The sequence below is a fragment of the Elaeis guineensis genome, chromosome 12 (genome assembly GCF_000442705.2).
Source record: "Elaeis guineensis isolate ETL-2024a chromosome 12, EG11, whole genome shotgun sequence".
NCBI classification, from domain to species: Eukaryota; Viridiplantae; Streptophyta; class Magnoliopsida; order Arecales; family Arecaceae; genus Elaeis; species Elaeis guineensis.
Genome location: NC_026004.2, coordinates 2,808,631 through 2,826,681, shown reverse-complemented (window position 1 = coordinate 2,826,681; position 18,051 = coordinate 2,808,631).

Genomic DNA, 18,051 nt, shown 5'->3' with positions numbered 1-18,051 from the left:
ACATATTAATTTACCAATTAGATATGGAGGATAGTTATGAGAAAATGGACAATAGAAGTGTCGAATATTGATCATCATTTATTTATACTAGCAATTTCAATAAAAAATGGTTAGTTAAATGCTGATCGTTAGTTTTTAAACAAGTCATGGATAATATATATTAGCTGACTAGGCGAGGGAACTCATGCAAAGCCGGCATAATTACCGTTACAAATCTTATAACGGCCGTTATGGAGCCTTGCTGGCAAGTCTATGGACTGAGAAACAGGCTCGGTATACATTGTCATCGATGTGGAAAGTTAAGCTCACAGGATATAGTCATACTATGTTTTTTTTTTTTTCAGATATGTGGTCAAAGTTTTTGCGCTGTTTTTGGTGTCGAGATGGTCAGTAGCGGTATCTCTCAGGGAAAACGACGGGACTAGAAAGTGAGTTCATGTGGGTTGATCCAGTGCAAGGTAAGTGGAAGAAGAGGACAGCATTCGCCGCCCAGATACCCAGAGCGGGAACAAGAGGCCTGGGTTCATATGTGTTGGTTCAAGTGCAAACCCTCTCATGTCTCCGAGCATCTTGCGCTTCTACAGTACAAGTACGAATCACCTATGGTACAACTTTTGCACATGCAATAGCATAGATAACTACCACATTATCCGTCTCGGAGACAGATGGTCTTAGAGAGGGGCGGCTCTCATTCATTTTTGGAATATAATGATGGTACGGTTAATGCAATATATGGCATGGGGTCCTAAGTCTTGACAATATATTTGATCTCCATAAATCGACGACGAAGATCCCTGTCCTTCTACTTATAAAAGCTGCATGTAGAATCAGTTCTCCAAGCATGGCGGGACTTAATGTCATAGGTTTTGATACTTCAAAAAGGGCACCAAATGAGCCAAGGGTGTTAAATTCTATGGTAACCAGTACGATTTTATCTAAGTTTATCACAAATAACCAAAATATAACTCAAAAAGAAAGAAAAAGGCCAGAAACAATGATCTAATATCTATGCACCAGATGTAGTGCTCTCTTGGTAGTTCCAACCCCTCCCAACCTTGACATTCTCATATCTCACAAAGATTTCAGTGGACTCATTAGACACCCTGAACTTCCACCTTTAATTTGCCAATCTCGGAAACCTGTCTCATTTAAGTAATGCATATATTTATAGAGTTAGGGTAACAGAGTAAAAAGAACGGAGATCAAGAGACTGTTTGGACGCTGGAACCTTGGTGACGGTAGCACGATGGTGGAGTCAACAAGACATTCACAACCAGTATCCATGTTTTTAGGATAATTGAGTCTCATAGAGAGATGATTTATCTTACCCCAGAAAAATAGGGATAAATTATGATCTGATTGGAACCCTCCCCAATGTCCAATAAGAATCCGATGCCAGGCTAATAAAATGTCCCAGCATCCGAAGAGGCCCTAAATGTTATGATATATATGCTGCCCTCATGCATGAAGCTCACGCTGACCAATAAGGTTTCGGTCGTACACCTCTTCAAGGGCCTTATAATTCGTGTTGTAGACCTGTTTTAATATTCAACTCATGTTATGCGAATGAAAAATTTGATTCTTCATGACATTTTTTTTTGGTCTTAAATATCCTGTTGATAACACAAATGTAGAAATTTGGCCACAAGTGTAATGCACAATACAGAAGTGGAGTGATTTAAGCAAAATATATAGCCAATACTCATTTGTATTAGCAACTTGGCCATAGGCCTAGATGCTAAATATTATAATGAGATCAATGCTGACAACTATATTTTTTGTTCAATGATAATTGAATAAACCAAGCTAATACTAATTTGCTTAGGTCCAATAAAAATGATATCCAAGCTCAAGCTATGCTTGACAAGAAATCTTCAATTTTAGCTTTTCAGCTGCTTGCGGCGTGCTTGAACGGGGCTTATTGCCGACCTCTCAAACTTCTACTTATTTTTCGCAAGTCCAAGGTGTTCAAGTTTGGCTCATCTATAGGTCAAACTCAAGTTTTATCTTGACTGGCTTTCCAATGGAGCAAGCATGCATGTTTTTAGTTTTTAATTTTTTTTTTCTTTTTTAAATGAGCTGTTCATGAGCAATCTGGTTCATTAATTTTGCAACCATATTTTTAACACTGCTGTAATAGTTTGCACTTAACCGCTAAGGACTTATTTGGTTCATAAGAAGAGAAGGAATAAAAGAATGATCAATGAAAGAATAGAAAAAGACTCTTATATTTGATGGGAGTTTTCAAGAAAGAAGGATAGAAAAGTACCATTCGTGTGGAAACAAGATTCATATATTTCATGAAAAAAAAATCATATAAGATATTAAAAAAGTTCAATTTCCACCCATTAAGAATTGGGATAAGTTTTTTCTAAATAAGACTTTAAGCTTTTAGGTAGAATAAGGTAAAGTTTTTTTACTTATCTAAGATTTATAATAGATATTTTATATAATTTTTTTAAAAAATAAATATCTAATTAAATATAAATTATTTTTATATATGTCAAATTTTATAATCAATTAGATATATAAAAATTATTTTAAAATATTATAATTTAAGCATCAGCTTTTCAAAAATATTTTGATAAAAAAAAAAAAAATTTCATGAACTAACGGATGTGGAAATAGTGATTCTATACGCCCCAATGTCACTTGCATATGCGAATCAGGACAGTAGGATCCACATTGACGATGTCGAACAAGGCCACAAACGTTGTCCCAAAAAAAAAAAAAAAAAAAAAAAAAAGGCCATGAATGAGATTAGGAGGATGTTTGATTGGTGGGAGTGGAGGTCTAGAATCGAAATTAGAATAGATGACTCTCATTCTAATCATTTGGTTGGAAGGAGTCCCATTCCGATTTCGATTTCAGGATAAAATGGGAATGGCTCAATCTATGTAGAACTCAATCTCTATTCTTCTATATGGATTTAAATTTTCATTCCAATTTTGATTTCGATTTCAATTCCGATCACGAATCAAATACTTCAAAGAATTTGATCATTTCGATTTTGATTCTAAGTCATTTCATTTCAATTGCGAATCAAATATCTTCTAAATATGTTACACGCGTACGAATATTCGGATGCCACCGGGACGGCGCACTGAAGCACACCGAGTAGACCAAAAAATAAAAAATAAAAAACAAACCGAGTAGTTGTGGCTTCCTGCATGAATCGCCATGCACGCGCCCGGGCGATGGAGCTCTGTCCGATTGGCATTTGCTATCTGGGACTTGAAAACCTGTCGTTACACGGATCCCTTCTTGGTGTTGAGTGCGGCGATCCTCCCGTAAGAGAAACTGACGAACGCGCCCGCAAGCATTCCCCCTGCTTCCGCCTCTCCCCTGTGCCTATTAGGGGCCTCCCTCATCCGCTCCATAGAACTTTCTGGATCCTCGCCTCACGACGGCAACAGCATGGTAGTGGCTTTTTTTTTTTTTTTTTTTTTTTTGGTAAAGATGCTAGCGGCTCCTTGGATGGCGAAAAAAACTGCATCGTTATGATCACCACCTGTTCTAACGTTAGGATGAGCAAGGTGGCAGTCACTGTAACGAATAAAAAATTTGCGAGGGTGTTTTTGTCTAAAATATATTGGCTAATCAAAACTTCATTGACATAATAACAAATATGGGTGCAACTAAATATAAAACAACGGTTAAATTAGTATTTTCCTTTTGGTAAGCGTATAATTGTTCTTATTTATGTAGTTCACTTTTGGATTATATTTATCTTGAAATAACATATAAATCTAGCAATTAGATATGGAGGATAGTCACGACAAAATAGACAATAGAAGTGTCAAATATTAATCATTATTGGTACAAGATTCCATACGGCATCGAAATACTAGAATAGACAGTTAGATGGGTCTCCTGAGGGTCTGACTTGCATAAAAAGTCCGGATTGGAAGTTGCTCCGACGGAACCTTCTGATGCTCAAGTCAGAATTTTTGTTTAATAAATAGAGGAGCGTGAGAAACAAAGTAATGACGTATCTTTTTTTTAGGGTTCTCTTTGGGTCTCCTTTTATGGACGGAGGTAGAAGCTTCCATTGTTTAGTTGGTTGGCACAATCCCATCCGATCGGAGTGCAATTTGCGTGTAACGACGGAATTGTCACTCGGAACTCCCGGGATATGATAGTTGTGGTTGTCTTATTCGTTTTGTGATAGCTATCGCCTAGTAAGCTTTGAATTTTGAGCTGATGTGCCAAACTAATATCGACAAGCCAGACTAGTCAGTCACGATTAGAAGTCGGATGCTCTGTGCCGTCCTCAAATAGAGAGTTAAGAGTTAGGGCCCATGCGGTAGTGGAAGGCGGGTCGGTCGGATGTGATCGATTGAAGACCATTATTTGGTTAGACTGAGCTAATCATTTGAATGCGTTGATGACTCTTCAGCCCAGCCTACAGGGATTGACCATCAAGAAAATATCAGTGGTCCTGGGTGAGGATTATCAAGCACCAATCAGTGGGTCTTCATTTGCTCAGGCCACGGAGCGCCAATGAGGCAGAAGTCGAGGACTAGTTAGCGACGAAGTGATGGAGATTATAGCCGACGATAGGTCGACGGGGGCTTAGTAGGTAGGCTTATTAGGCTTGAATATTTTGGGCCTTGGACCTCTTCATATTATCGTCCGTACAAAATTTCTCCTAATACATACTGTTGGTGCAAAAATCTGCTTGCGCCGGAGAAGCTGGAGTCGGGGAAGCCGCGGTCGCCGCCGGGACTTGCAAAGGAAGTCTAAACCGGAGGTGGGGTTGCTCCGGCAAGACCCTCCGACACTCAAGTCAGTTCTCTGCCTCAACAAGAATGGAGTGCTCGAACGAAGAATTTAGCAGAGTTTTGAGATAAGAAATGAGCTTATCGAATAACGTATCTGAGTCCCCCTTTTATAGGCGGAGGAAGCAACGAATTGATGGCGACGTTTGTAACCGTCTGGCAGTGGACTGCCCAGGGTCAGGCGGAGTTTGCTGCGAAGCGTAGTGGAACAGACCCGTGGCTATCGCTGGGGCGTGCCACATGGAGTCTGCCGCATGAAGTGGGGCGGCGTTTTGCCGTCGTGACTTGCCAGTGGATGAGAGAATCGCGCAGTATCCGTTGCAGGAGGTGGAGCAGGATCGTGGCCGTTTATCATGGCTAGTCAGGTAGTAATGGAGCCGCGCGGGATCCGTCATGGGGAGTGGAGCAGTGCTGCGATCGTTACTGCGGCCTGTCAGGGAGTGGTGGAGCTGCACGGAATCCGTCACAGGAAATGTAGCAGAATCGTGGCCGCGATCGTGGCCTGGGAGTGCTGATACTGATCTGTCGGCTGAAGTTCAGCAGTGGTCATAGTCCGGCCACCGTAGAGGTCCGGATGAAGACTGTCTGCAGCCGTTGGAATCGAGGACGGAGCCCGGCTCCCGTAGGAGTCCGGGCGAAGTTTTCCTGCAGTCAAGGTTAAAGGCGAAGTCCGGCTCCCGTAGGAGTCCGGACAGGGCTTACCAGCAATTAACGTTGAGGACGGAGCCCGGCTCCCGTGGGAGTCCGGGCGGAGTCTGCTCGCAGCTGAAGTTATCGACGGAGTCCAGCTCCCGTAGGAGTCCGTTCGGATCCCGTAGGAGTCCGGTCGCAGTCTGCCTTGCAGCCGTTGGAGTCGAGGACGGAGCCCGGCTCCCGTAGGAGTCCGGGCGAAGTTTTCCTGCAGTCAAGGTTAAAGGCGAAGTCCGGCTCTCGTAGGAGTCCGGACGGGGCTTACCAGCAATTAACGTTGAGGACGAAGCCCGGCTCCCGTGGGAGTCCGGATGGAGTTGTCCTGTAGTCGATGTCGGCGGCGGAGCCCGGCTCCCGTAGAAGTCCGGGCGGAGTCTGCTTGCGGCTGAAGCTGTTGGCGTCGAGGATGAAGCCCGGCTCCCATAAGAGTCCGGGCGAAGTCTCCCTGCAATTAAAGTCAGAGGGGAGGTCCGGCTCCCGTAGGAGTCCGGACGAGGCCTACCAGCGGTTGATGCTGAGGACGGAGCCCGGCTCCCGTAGGAGTCCGGGCGAAGCTGTCCTGTAGTCGATGTCGGCTGCGGAGTCCGGCTCCCGTAGGAGTCCGGGCGGAGTCTGCTTGCGGCTGAAGCTGTTGGAGTTCTCGGTGACGGAGCCCGGCTCCCGTAGGAGTCCGAGTGAAGTTGTCGTGTAGTCAATTCCACTGAGGACTTCGGCTGTGGGTATTTTATACCCAACACCAGTCCCCCTACTTTCGAGTTTGAATTTCAAACGAAGGAAGTACAGAGAGAGAGATGGGCACAGCCGAAACCGTCTCTTCGAATCCTGCGCTCTGTCGCCTCCGGATATTTTGGCATTAAATGTGTGCATGCCGGAGTCTTTTCGAATTGGAGCGGTACGAGGGGATGCTTCGAAATTCCCGCAGGTACCCTGGCCTAGGTACGGTGCAATTATGATCCTGCCAACCGTCAGCCACTTTTAGCCGTCTGCCAGGGGGAGTGGGACACGTGTCGGATGCGGACTGGCCTGGGGGATTCGCGATCATTATGGCGCCGGATCCCAGGGTCTATTTAAACCCGTCTTCCCTCCTTTAGGCGTCCTGCTCCATTCCTGAGTTTTCGCTGGTGTCTGTCTTCTCTTCGAGAGCCCTGCTTTAGTGAGCGTCTTCTCGAGCCGTAGGCACCTCCCGTTTTTCGTCCCTCAGGTCCCTCAGAGTAATATAGGTTAGTGCCAACCTTCCTCTCACCGCCTAGGGGCTTCTTTTCTCATCATTACTTTTGTGCATCCCTCCGAGTTAGTCTTCGGCCTCTCGTTCTCCTTTCGGTCCGTCTTTTTAGGGTCCTTTAGATCCCCCCTTCGAAACTACTCAAAATGTCCTCTGGCTCTTCTGCTCCCGGCAGTTTCGAGAGTTCTTCTGCTTCAAACCCCCAGGTCCCTGTCTCTGTGGACGAACCCGCGTCCGGGGCTGGGCCTCGCCCTGTTTTCGCACCGGGCGTTATTCCATGTTCCTCGACTTCGGAGGAACTCCTTCTGATAAAGGTTCAGTATGGGGTTCCTCCGGAGTACGACCTGGAGCTACCTGGCCCCTCTGACCGGGCCAGCACTCCTCCTCCCGGTCGCTTTTGTTTGTATCAGGAAGCGTTCCGTGCCAGACTCCGGCTTCCGCTTCCTGCCTTTGTCGCTGCCTTCTTCTGCTTCTTGGACATCTCTCTCGCTTCCGTGGCCCCGAATTCCTTTAGATTTTTGATAGGGTTTCTCTCCCTCTGCCACGTAGTCGAGGTTCAGCCGTCTCTCTCCTTGTTTAGGCATTTTTATACCTTCAAACGCCATCCTTCGGCGAAGAACTGGTGGTACTTCTCCCTCCAGTTTGGTAAGAAGGGGTTGCTGAAAGGCGCCCCTTCTTCGATTCACAATTGGAAGGAAAAATACCTCTTCGTCCACTGTCCGACCCTGGAACTGGGCCTGCCCCCTTGGGGTTCTCTGAGGGATTCCGTCCGCCAGGCTCCCAGCCTGGGGGAGGATGACCTCCAGGCCGCCCAGAAGCTTCTAACTTATCCCGCTCCTTCCCTTCCTAATCTTCTGAGGGAGCAGCTTCTTTTCAACATTGGCCTGAGCCCCCAGGATCCAGCGAGTATTTATCTTATCTTTTCTTTTCTTGCCTTCCTCTTCTTCTTCTCTTTACTTCTTTTTTCTTCCCACTCTCTTCTTTTTCTTTCTCTTTTTTTTTTTTTTTTTTTGACTCTTGATTGATCGGTGTTGCTTCTTTTTCCCCTTTTTCTTCTTTCTTCTCTTTCTTTTCTTTTTTTTTTTTTTTTAACAATGGACGTCGAAGCAATGCGGATGCTCGTCAGGGGCATGAGAGCTCAGAAGAGAAAAGGCGCGGCGGCCTCCGGATCGGCGAAGAGGGCCAGGGCGGAGGAGACGAGCTTGGCTGCGCCTGTCCAGGCGGCCCCAGCCATCGACATTCCTTCAGATGCCGAGCCAGTGGCTCCCCGGGCCTCCTCGAGGAGCCCGCCGGTTGGGGCCCCCGCTCCGGGGGTTCGCTCCACGGAGGCGCCCGCCGCGGGGAGGAGGAGGAAATCGGTGGCTCGCAGGGCGAGTAGCCACCGAGCCGCTGTAGACGAGTCCATCTGCTCCGAGGAGGGATCGGAGAATCCCTTCAACGATAGAGACTTGATCAGGCGGTTGATCGACGGCTGCATCCTGTCCGACATCGTGGGGAGGATCGACCGCGCCGATCTTGAGCAGCGGGCTTGGGACTCTTTGGGGTCCTTCCTCGAGGTAAACGGATCTTTATTTACATGGTCACTCGGCCTCTGTCGTAATTCTCTATCCGTCCTTGCAGATTGGGCACCAGCTCTTCGCCTATATCGAGGCGGTGAGCCGCATGAGGAGGGACATCCTCCAGGCGGAGGAATGCTGCCAAGCCGAGGTTGCCCGCCTCCAAGCGAAGTCGGCTGAAGTAGCCGCCCTCCAGGAGGCCCTGGAAAGAGAGAAGCAGGCCCAGGAGGAGGAGAGGCAGATCTTGGAGGAGTCGGCGAGGAAGGCGGAGGCCGAGGTCGCCCATTTGGTCGAGCAAACTTCGATCCTGGTCTCGGAGGCCAGGGTCCTTGCGGTGGAGGAATTCAAGGCCTCCACGGAGATGAGGGACCTGAATGTCCAGTTCGGCCAGGAGGCGTTCACCAAGGGGTTCGAGCTCTGTCAAGAGAAGGTGGCCAGCAAATTCCCCGAGCTCGACCTCGGCTTTCTTGAGGAGTCCGAAGATGAGGCCGGCCCCTCGTCTGCCGCCACCGCGGTCGCACCCCCCGCGCCGGGTTCTCCACCTCCCGCCCCTGAGGTCTGAGACCTCTGATCTTGTGCCCTTATTTTGTCGCAATATTTCTTTTCTGTTTGTCTTCACAATTATTCAATCAATAAAGTCGAATTTCTTGTTGTGGATGGCTTCTCCTTCCCCCTCCTCTTTCTTTCCGCTTTTCTCCTTGCAATGAGTCGTTCCCTGATGCTTTTGCCTTCCGATGGCAGTGCCCTGCAGAAGCACTCCCCTTGCCCCTGGGGGTCCCGCTGAAATCGACAATCCAGCGGTTGAAAAAGGAGGTCCTTCACCTGACGAAGAAGTTGAAGAAGACGGAAGGCGAACTCCGCAAATCGAGAGAAGGCCATTCTGAAGCCGCCGCTGAGGCCGCCCACTTTCGGAGTCTCCATGTGAAGGCGATCATGGATTACAGCCGGAGGAAGGCGAACTTCGCAAAAGAACTCGAGGAGTGCAAGAAGAGCACCAGCGACCGTATTTGGGCTCAAGAAGTCAGGATCAGTGCCCTTAAGGTGGAACTGTCGGCTGCGAAGAGGAAGATCGGCCAGTTGGAAGGAAATTCATCCCGGCTCTTGGCCCGGGTCGATGATGAACAGAAGTGGTCGCAGAAGGTCTCCGACCTTCAGAAGCAGCTTCAAGACGCCGAGATGAGCCACGACGTTCAGCGGGCCAGCTGGCGCCGGCAGGTGGAAGAGTATAAAGGGAGATTCCGGACGGCGGCCGACGAAGTCGTTCGTCTCCAGAGGCAGCTGGCTAACAGGGCGCAGCTTACTTCCGCCCAAGATTCTGAAGAGCTCCAAGCCCTGAGAGGCACTATTGAAGGGATTTCTGTCTCCCTCGGGGAGAAGTCAGCCGAGCTGCAACAAGTGAAGATCCAACTGGCACTTGAGTGGCGGGCCGTCGCAGACGCGGAGGCAGAGTCCGAAGTTTTGAGGAAGAGGCGTCGAAAAGCGGAGGCTGAGAGCCAGCAACTTCGTCGGACGCTCCAGGATGCACTGCGAAAGAGGGAAGAGCTAGAAGGAGAAATAGAGAATCTGAGGCAGTCCTGGTTGAGGGACGGAATAGATAACTCTATGTCGGAGGGAGCAGGGCCTCCTTAGAGCTCGTTTTGCCTTTCTGTCTTATCATGTAGTTACTTCTTTTTTGTCGTTTTGCCCTCCTTTCCTTGGCCTTCCTGGCCTTGTAGTGTGTATATCGGAAATGAAATAAAAAGAGCATTTTGCGTTACCTCGTCTGCGCGCTGCACTAATATTGCTGTCTGCCGAACCTTTCTTGCCATCTGTCTTGCCTGATGTTGACATCGTTGGGAGGGAGCTTTTTCCTTTCATCTGATCTTGTTAGCCGGCCAGGTTTCGCCACCATTAGCCCTTGCTGCAGAAGTCGTGGATGGAGCCCGACTCTCGTAGGAGCCCGGCTGAAGTCTTCCTTGTAGGCGGAACCCGGCTCCCGTAGGAGCCGGGTGAAGTCTTCCTTGCGGGCGGAACCCGCCTCCCGTAGGAGTCCGGGTGAAGTCCTCTTTGCGGGTGGAACCCGGCTCCCGTAGGAGTCCGGGTGAAGTCTTCCTTGTGGGCGGAACTCGGCTCCCGTAGGAGTCCGGGTGAAGTCCTCCTTGCGGGCGGAACCCGGCTCCCGTAGGAGTCCGAGTGAAGTCTTCCTTGCGGACGAAACCCGGCTCCCGTAGGAGTCTGGGTGAAGTCTTCCTCGCGGGCGGAACCCGACTCCCGTAGGAGTCCGGGTGAAGTCCTCTTTGCGGGCGAAACCCGGCTCCCGTAGGAGTCCGGGTGAAGTCCTCTTTGCGGGCAGAACCCGGCTGCCGTAGGAGTCCGGGTGAAGTCTTCCTTGCGGGCGGAACCCGACTCCCGTAGGAGTCCGGGTGAAGTCTTCCTTGCGGGCGGAACCCGACTCCCGTAGGAGTCCGGGTGAAGTCTTCCTTGCGGGCGGAACCCGGCTCCCGTAGGAGTCTGGGTGAAGTCTTCTTTGCGGGTGGAACCCGGCTCCCGTAGGAGTCCGGGTGAAGTCTTCCTTGTGGGCGGAACTCGGCTCCCGTAGGAGTCCGGGTGAAGTCCTCCTTGCGGGCGGAACCCGGCTCCCGTAGGAGTCCGGGTGAAGTCTTCCTTGCGGGCGGAACCCGACTCCCGTAGGAGTCCGGGTGAAGTCTTCCTCGCGGGCGGAACCCGGCTCCCGTAGGAGTCTGGGTGAAGTCCTCTTTGCGGGCGAAACCCGGCTCCCGTAGGAGTCCGAGTGAAGTCTTCCATACGGGCGGAACCCGGCTCCCGTAGGAGTCCGGGTGAAGTCTTCCTTACGGGCGGAACCCGGCTCCCGTAGGAGTCCGGGTGAAGTCTTCTTTGCGGGCGGAATCCGACTCCCGTAGGAGTCCGGGTGAAGTCTTCCTCGCGGGCGGAACCCGGCTCCCGTAGGAGTCCGGGTGAAGTCCTCTTTGCGGGCGGAACCTGGCTCCCGTAGGAGTCCGGGCCTTCCATTTTGCTCGAGCCGGTGTGAGGTTCTCTCCTCGTTACCAGCCTGGCTGTGGGGGCGCGTTAGGGCACTGTAAGGCCTCTCCCCCCATCCGGTCTAAAAGAATCGGGCCTTCGACTTTGCTCATGTCAGGACGAGGTTCTCCTCCTGTTCCTGACATGGCTGTGGGGGCACATTAGGGCGTTGTAAGGCCTCTCCCCCCATCCGGTCTAAAAGAACCGGGCCTTTGACTTTGCTCATGTTAGGACGGGGTTCTCCTCCTGTTCCTGACATGGCTGTGGGGGCACATTAGGGCGTTGTAAGGCCTCTCCCCCCATCCGGTCTAAAAGAACCGGGCCTTTGACTTTGCTCATGTCAGGACGAGGTTCTCCTCCTGTTCCTGACATGGCCGTGGGGGCGCATTAGGGCGTTGTAAGGCCTCTCCCCCCATCCGGTCTAAAAGAACCGGGCCTTTGACTTTGCTCATGTCAGGACGAGGTTCTCCTCCTGTTCCTGACATGGCTTTATTTTTGGAGGGATCATATCCAGTCATAATAAATCCACACCAGGTGGGAAGGGCACGTTAGGTAGAAAGGAAAGTAGATTCAAGGTGAAATCGTAAGTGATACATTTACAGTTTTCCCGCTCCTCCTTGAGGCCCTCCGGTGATGGAGTCGATGGTCCCGATGGGAGACTGGTCCCCAGGTTGCTCCTCTCTTTTCTGCGGTTCAGGCTGTGGGAGGGCTCTTGGCCGGTCTCCTCTACCCTCAGGCCTGCGGCGGATGAATCTGTCGAGTCGACCTCGCCGAATGAGCTTCTCGATCTCGTCCTGGAGCTGGATGCATTCTTCGGTGTCGTGGCCGTGGTCGCGGTGGTAGAGGCAGAACTTGTTGGGGTTGTGCTTCTCGGGATGTGTGCGCATCCTCTCCGGCCAAGGGAGCTGCTCCCTGACCTCCATTAATACCTGAGCCTTCGAGGCGTTGAGGGGGGCGTAGTTGCGAAATCTCCCTGGTGGGGAGCCCCGCCGAACCCCGCGGTCCGGGCTTCTCTGCCTGCGTGCCCGGAGTGGAGTATGGGCGCGCTTATGTCCAGGAGGGGATCGGGAACGCGGCCGGGCTTCCTTTGGTCTTTTTCTTGACTGCGGGCTTACTCGAATCTCCCGCTTGACGCTCTCTTGCTGTCTCTTCGTCCTTCATTTTGAAGGCTTCTTCCGCTCGGACGTATCCTTCAGCCCGAGCCAGTAAATCGACAAAATCCCTGGGGTACTTCTTCTCCAGGGAGAACAAAAGATCATTCTTCTGAAGGCCACCTTTCAGGGCGGCCATGGCAACTGATTGGTCCAAGTTCCGGACCTCCAACGCCGCGATGTTAAAGCGGTTGATGTAGGCCCGTATGGACTCCCATTCTCTCTGTTTGATGTTGATGAGGGACTCCGAACCCTTCCGGGGGCGCCGGCTGCTGACAAAATGGGCCACAAATTGGTGGCTCATTTGATCGAAGAAAAAGATGGTACCCGGCTTCAAAGTCGAGTACCAGTTCCTCGCTACTCCCTTCAAAGTAGACGGGAAAGCACGGCATAAGATGGCGTCAGGAGCGCCGTGAAGCAGCATCATCGTTCGGAAGGCCTCCAGATGATCAACCGGGTCCGAAGTCCCGTCGTAGCTTTCGAACTGGGGAAGCTTGAAGTTTGGCGGGATCGGTTCCTGCATGATCATTTGAGAGAAGGGAGGGTCAGTACAAATATCCTCACCATGAGCGGGGGGCGCGTGGCGGAGTTCTTCAATCCGTCGGTTCATCTCCTGGAGCCTCCGGTCCAGGAAATCCTCTCGACTTCAAGTCTCGAGGGTCCTCTGGCAGAGCGGGGGCAGGGATCTTCCAGGGGTGGAGTCGTGGTCCGATTGAGGGCTCTCTACCCTCGGATTTGTTTTCCCGGGAAGGATGGGGCGGCTGGCCCAGGTGGCCCGCCCCGCCGCCAGGTTCTGACATTCCGGAGATGCCCTTTTCGGGTGTGCCGACGCCTGCGGTTGCTGCTGCTGCATTGCTTGCACAGCTTCGATGAGGCCTCTGACCTGCTGTGCCAGCAAGTCAAATTGATCCATGCCGACCGCCGCCGCCGGAGGAGGAGGAGGAGGTTGGGAAACAGGAGGGGAGGCTGGAGCCTGAGATCTGGCCGCGGAGGCCGTGGACCGTCGTGTGGATGCCTTGCGTGGAGGCATCGAGCGTGGATCTCGCGGGAGAAAATTAGGAGTGGGTGTCGGAGAGACGATCGGAGGTGGCTCCATTGAACACTCCTTTAAGAACAAGGGTACCGCGAAGGCTCACCCCTTCCTCTAGCGCCAATACTGTTGGTGCAAAAATCTGCTTGCACCGGAGAAGCTGGAGTCGGGGAAGCCACGGTCGCCGTCGGGACCTGCAAAGGAAGTCTAAACCGGAGGTGGGGTTGCTCCGGCAAGACCCTCCGACGCTCAAGTCAGTTCTCTGCCTCAACAAGAATGGAGTGCTCGAACGGAGAATTTAGCAGAGTTTTGAGATAAGAAATGAGCTTATCGAATAACGTATCTGAGTCCCCCTTTTATAGGCGAAGGAAGCAACGAATTGATGGCGACGTTTGTAACCGTCTGGCAGTGGACTGCCCAGGGTCAGGCGGAGTTTGCTGCGAAGCGTAGTGGAACGGACCCGTGGCTATCGCTGGGGCGTGCCACGTGGAGTCTGCCGCGTGAAGTGGGGCGGCATTTTGCCGTCGTGACTTGCCAGTGGATGAGAGAATCGCGCAGTATCCGTTGTAGGAGGTGGAGCAGGATCGTGGCCGTTTATCGTGGCTGGTCAGGTAGTAATGGAGCCGCGCGGGATCCGTCATGGGGAGTGGAGCAGTGCTGCGATCGTTACTGCGGCCTGTCAGGGAGTCGTGGAGCTGCACGGAATCCGCCGCAGGAAATGTAGCAGAATCATGGCCGCGATCGTGGCCTGGGAGTGCTGATACTGATCTGTCGACTGAAGTTCGGCAGTGGTCATAGTCTGACCACCGTAGAGGTCCGGATGAAGACTGTCTGCAGCCGTTGGAATCGAAGACGGAGCCCGGCTCCCGTAGGAGTCCGGACGAAGTTTTCCTGCAGTCAAGGTTAAAGGCGAAGTCCGGCTCCCGTAGGAGTCCGGACAGGGCTTACCAGCAATTAACGTTGAGGACGGAGCCCGGCTCCCGTGGGAGTCCGGGCGGAGTCTGCTCGCAGCTGAAGTTATCGACGGAGTCCGGCTCCCATAGGAGTCCGTCCGGATCCCATAGGAGTCCGGTCGCAGTCTGTCTTGCAGCCGTTGGAGTCGAGGATGGAGCCCGACTCCTGTAGGAGTCCGGACGAAGTTTTCCTGCAGTCAAGGTTAAAGGCGAAGTCCGGCTCCCGTAGGAGTCCGGACGGGGCTTACCAGCAATTAACGTTAAGGACGAAGCCCGGCTCCCGTGGGAGTCCGGATGGAGCTGTCCTGTAGTCGATGTCGGCGGCGGAGCCCGGCTCCCGTAGGAGTCCGGGCGGAGTCTGCTTGCGGCTGAAGCTGTTGGCGTCGAGGATGAAGCCCGGCTCCCATAAGAGTCCGGGCGAAGTCTCCCTGCAATTAAAGTCAGAGGGGAGGTCCGGCTCCCGTAGGAGTCCGGACGAGGCCTACCAGCGATTGATGCTGAGGATGGAGCCCGGCTCCCGTAGGAGTCCGGGCGAAGCTGTCCTATAGTCAATGTCGGCGGCGGAGCCCGGCTCCCGTAGGAGTCCGGGCGGAGTCTGCTTGCGGCTGAAGCTGTTGGAGTTCTCGGTGACGGAGCCCGGCTCCCGTAGGAGTCCGGGTGAAGTTGTCGTGTAGTCGATTCCACTGAGGACTTCGGCTGTGGGTATTTTATACCCAACACATACCTCTTACACTCGAGTCCGAGCTTTGATCGGACGAAGGAAGTATGCTTGCCTCTCTAAGCCGAGGATATGAAGAGACTCTTCAGTTGATGGGACATGCATAACTTTTGGAGCAGATGTGAAGCGACACGACTAAACCATCATAACTGAATTAAATGAGCATCGATTCGAAATCTCTTTTAGAGCGCCGCATCGATTTGGCCAACTGACTATTGCGGCTAACAAACAGGGAGGCACCACATGCTGCAAGTTGTTTGGCAGGAGATGATTCGATATCTCAAAGGATTAATTTTTTTTTATCGAATAAAAGTTGGCCAGTTGTCACAAGATCCTAGAGCTTGGTTAGACAAGGACCAGTTGACCTCACATCTTTGGATGACATAGTCCGATGTATGTTCGATGCAGGCTACACGGTCGGCTTTTGGACATGCAGAAATCGAATTAGGATGGTGTTCCCAGAACTTAATCTTTCTAGCTTCTTGCCTGAAGGCAGCACAGAGTCTTCCACCTTCAGGTGTAGGTCTCGGGGCATGGAGATTTGTGAGCTTGGTTTCGACGGTACATAGATCTGTAAGAAGATTCTCGATGAAGCTTCGGAGGTCAGGACTAGTCGTGATCTAATGTAACAATTTCTATCATCGTCCATTTAGGATGACGACGTTCCTGTAATCACAAAAATGTAATAAAAATCACTTATATTGTATTTTCTTTTACTTTGCAATGCTAGCTGGCGTTGTTGTTGGACTTTTTTGTTCGAAAGGCTTCACATTTTTGATGAAAAATCCTCGATACTTTTCATATCAAACGCCCCATGCATTAACTATGGGCCGTGTTTCAATGCTTTGTAAATCCTGATGCATTTAAGACGAACATAATATGATTGGACGATAGTCGTGGGGAATGATGGTTGCTGTTTCTTCCGACGGAATAAATTTTGAGAAAATACTCCAAGCTTATGGGGACATGCCACATGGCAGTGTACTGATTCACGAAGTGCTGTTTGGGTTGGCTTTCGAGGTTAGAAAGGCATGCCATTTTTATGGTCTAGAAAAGAGTCATACCATCGAAGTTGATGATTGGAGATTAATGGAGGTGCTCGTGCCTATAAAGAGGGGGCTGATGGTCAGCGAAAGCTTCGCATTCCATCTTTTCTCTCATAGTACTTACGAAAACTTTTCATCCCTTCTACCATCATGATGCCCTCTAAAAAAGCCATCAAGAAAGCAGTCAAAGAGATGAGGGCCGCCTCCAAGAAGACTCTTTCATCCAAAAGGACGAAGAAAGAAGGGCCATGCCTGTCTACCTCCTTTGGTGTGCCATCTGCCCCCAGACCCATAGCTGCGCCAAGTTTTTGCTCGCTCTGTGGAGCTCAAAAAGAAGTTGCCGCCATCGATTGAGGATGAGAGTGCCTCTTTCTCCACCATGCGGATCCTCTATGCAGTCCGCAAACACTGCATCAAGGAGTTCAAAGCCTCGACGGCGTTCGAAGAAAAGATCACCAACACCATCATCTCCACTCTCGTTTATGGGTTTGAGGACTGTAAGATTCATCTATGACAGATGATGCCGCAACTGGACCTTAGCTACCTCCTCTCTGGCAATAGTAATGAGGAGGTAGGGGTCCTATCCTCGGATGAGGAATGAACTCCTCATCCCTTTTTTTTTCTCTTTTCTTCTTCTTTCTTTTTTTTAGGCAGTGATTGAAGCACTATTTTTATAAAAATCTTTTAATAATAAAAGAAAAATTTAGACCTCCTTGCATAGTATCTATGTGTGAAATTATTGATCGATGGTTATTTCTCTGTTAGATCGATTAAAGATTGTTTTGTTTAAAACCGATCAAAAGCTCCTTCAGTCGGGCCGAACGAAAGCCGTCTTTGGTTTAAAATCGATCAAAGACTCCTTCAGTCAGGTTGAACAAAGGTCATCTTTGATTTCAGGCCGATTAAAGACTCCTTCAGTCGAGCTAAACAATGACCATCTTTGATTTAAAGCTAAAGGTTGTCTTTAGTTTAAAGCCGATCAAAGGCTTCTTCAGTTGGGCCAAACAAAGATCGTCTTTAGTTTAAAATCGATCAAAGACTCCTTCAATCGGACCGAACCAAGGCTATCTTTATTTTAAAGCCGATCAAAAACTCCTTCAGTCGAGCTGAATAAAGGTCATCTTTAGTTTAAGACCGATCAAAGGCTCCTTCAGTCGGACCAAACAAAGATCGTCTTTGATTTAAGATCGAAAGCTGTCTTTAATTTAAGACTGATTAAAGGCTTCCTTAGTTGGATCGAACAAAGACCATCTTGGGTCTAAAATCAATCAAAGACTCCTTCAGTCGAACCGAACAAAAGTCATCTTTGGCTTAAAGCTGATCAATGGCTCTTTCAATCGGGCTGAACAAAGATCATCTTTGGTTTAAGGTTGAAGGCTCCTTCAGTTGGGCCAAATAAAGGCCATCTTTGATTTAAAGCCGATCAAAGGCTCTTTCAATCGGGCTGAACAAAAGATGTCTTTGGTTTAAGATCGATCAAAGGCTCCTTCAATCGAACCGAACAAAGACCGTCTTTGATTTAAAGTCAATCAAAGGCTCTTTCAGTCGGACCAAATAAAGATCATATGATCGGCTCCTTTAGTCGGGCCCAACAAAGATCGTCTAATCAGCTTCTTCAAAGGCTCCTTCAGTCAGGCCGAATAAAGATCATCTTTGGTTTAAAACCAATCAAAGGCTCTTTCAGTCGGGCCGAACAAAGGCCATCTTTGGTTTAAAGCCGATCGATGGCTCAAAATCAATCAAAGGCTCCTCCAGTTGGATAGAATAAAGGTCATCTTTGGTTTAAGGCCGATCAAAAGCTCTTTCAATCGAACTGAATAAAGATTATGTTTGATTTAAAGCCAATCAAAAGCTCCTTTAGTCGGATCGAATAAAGACCATCTTTA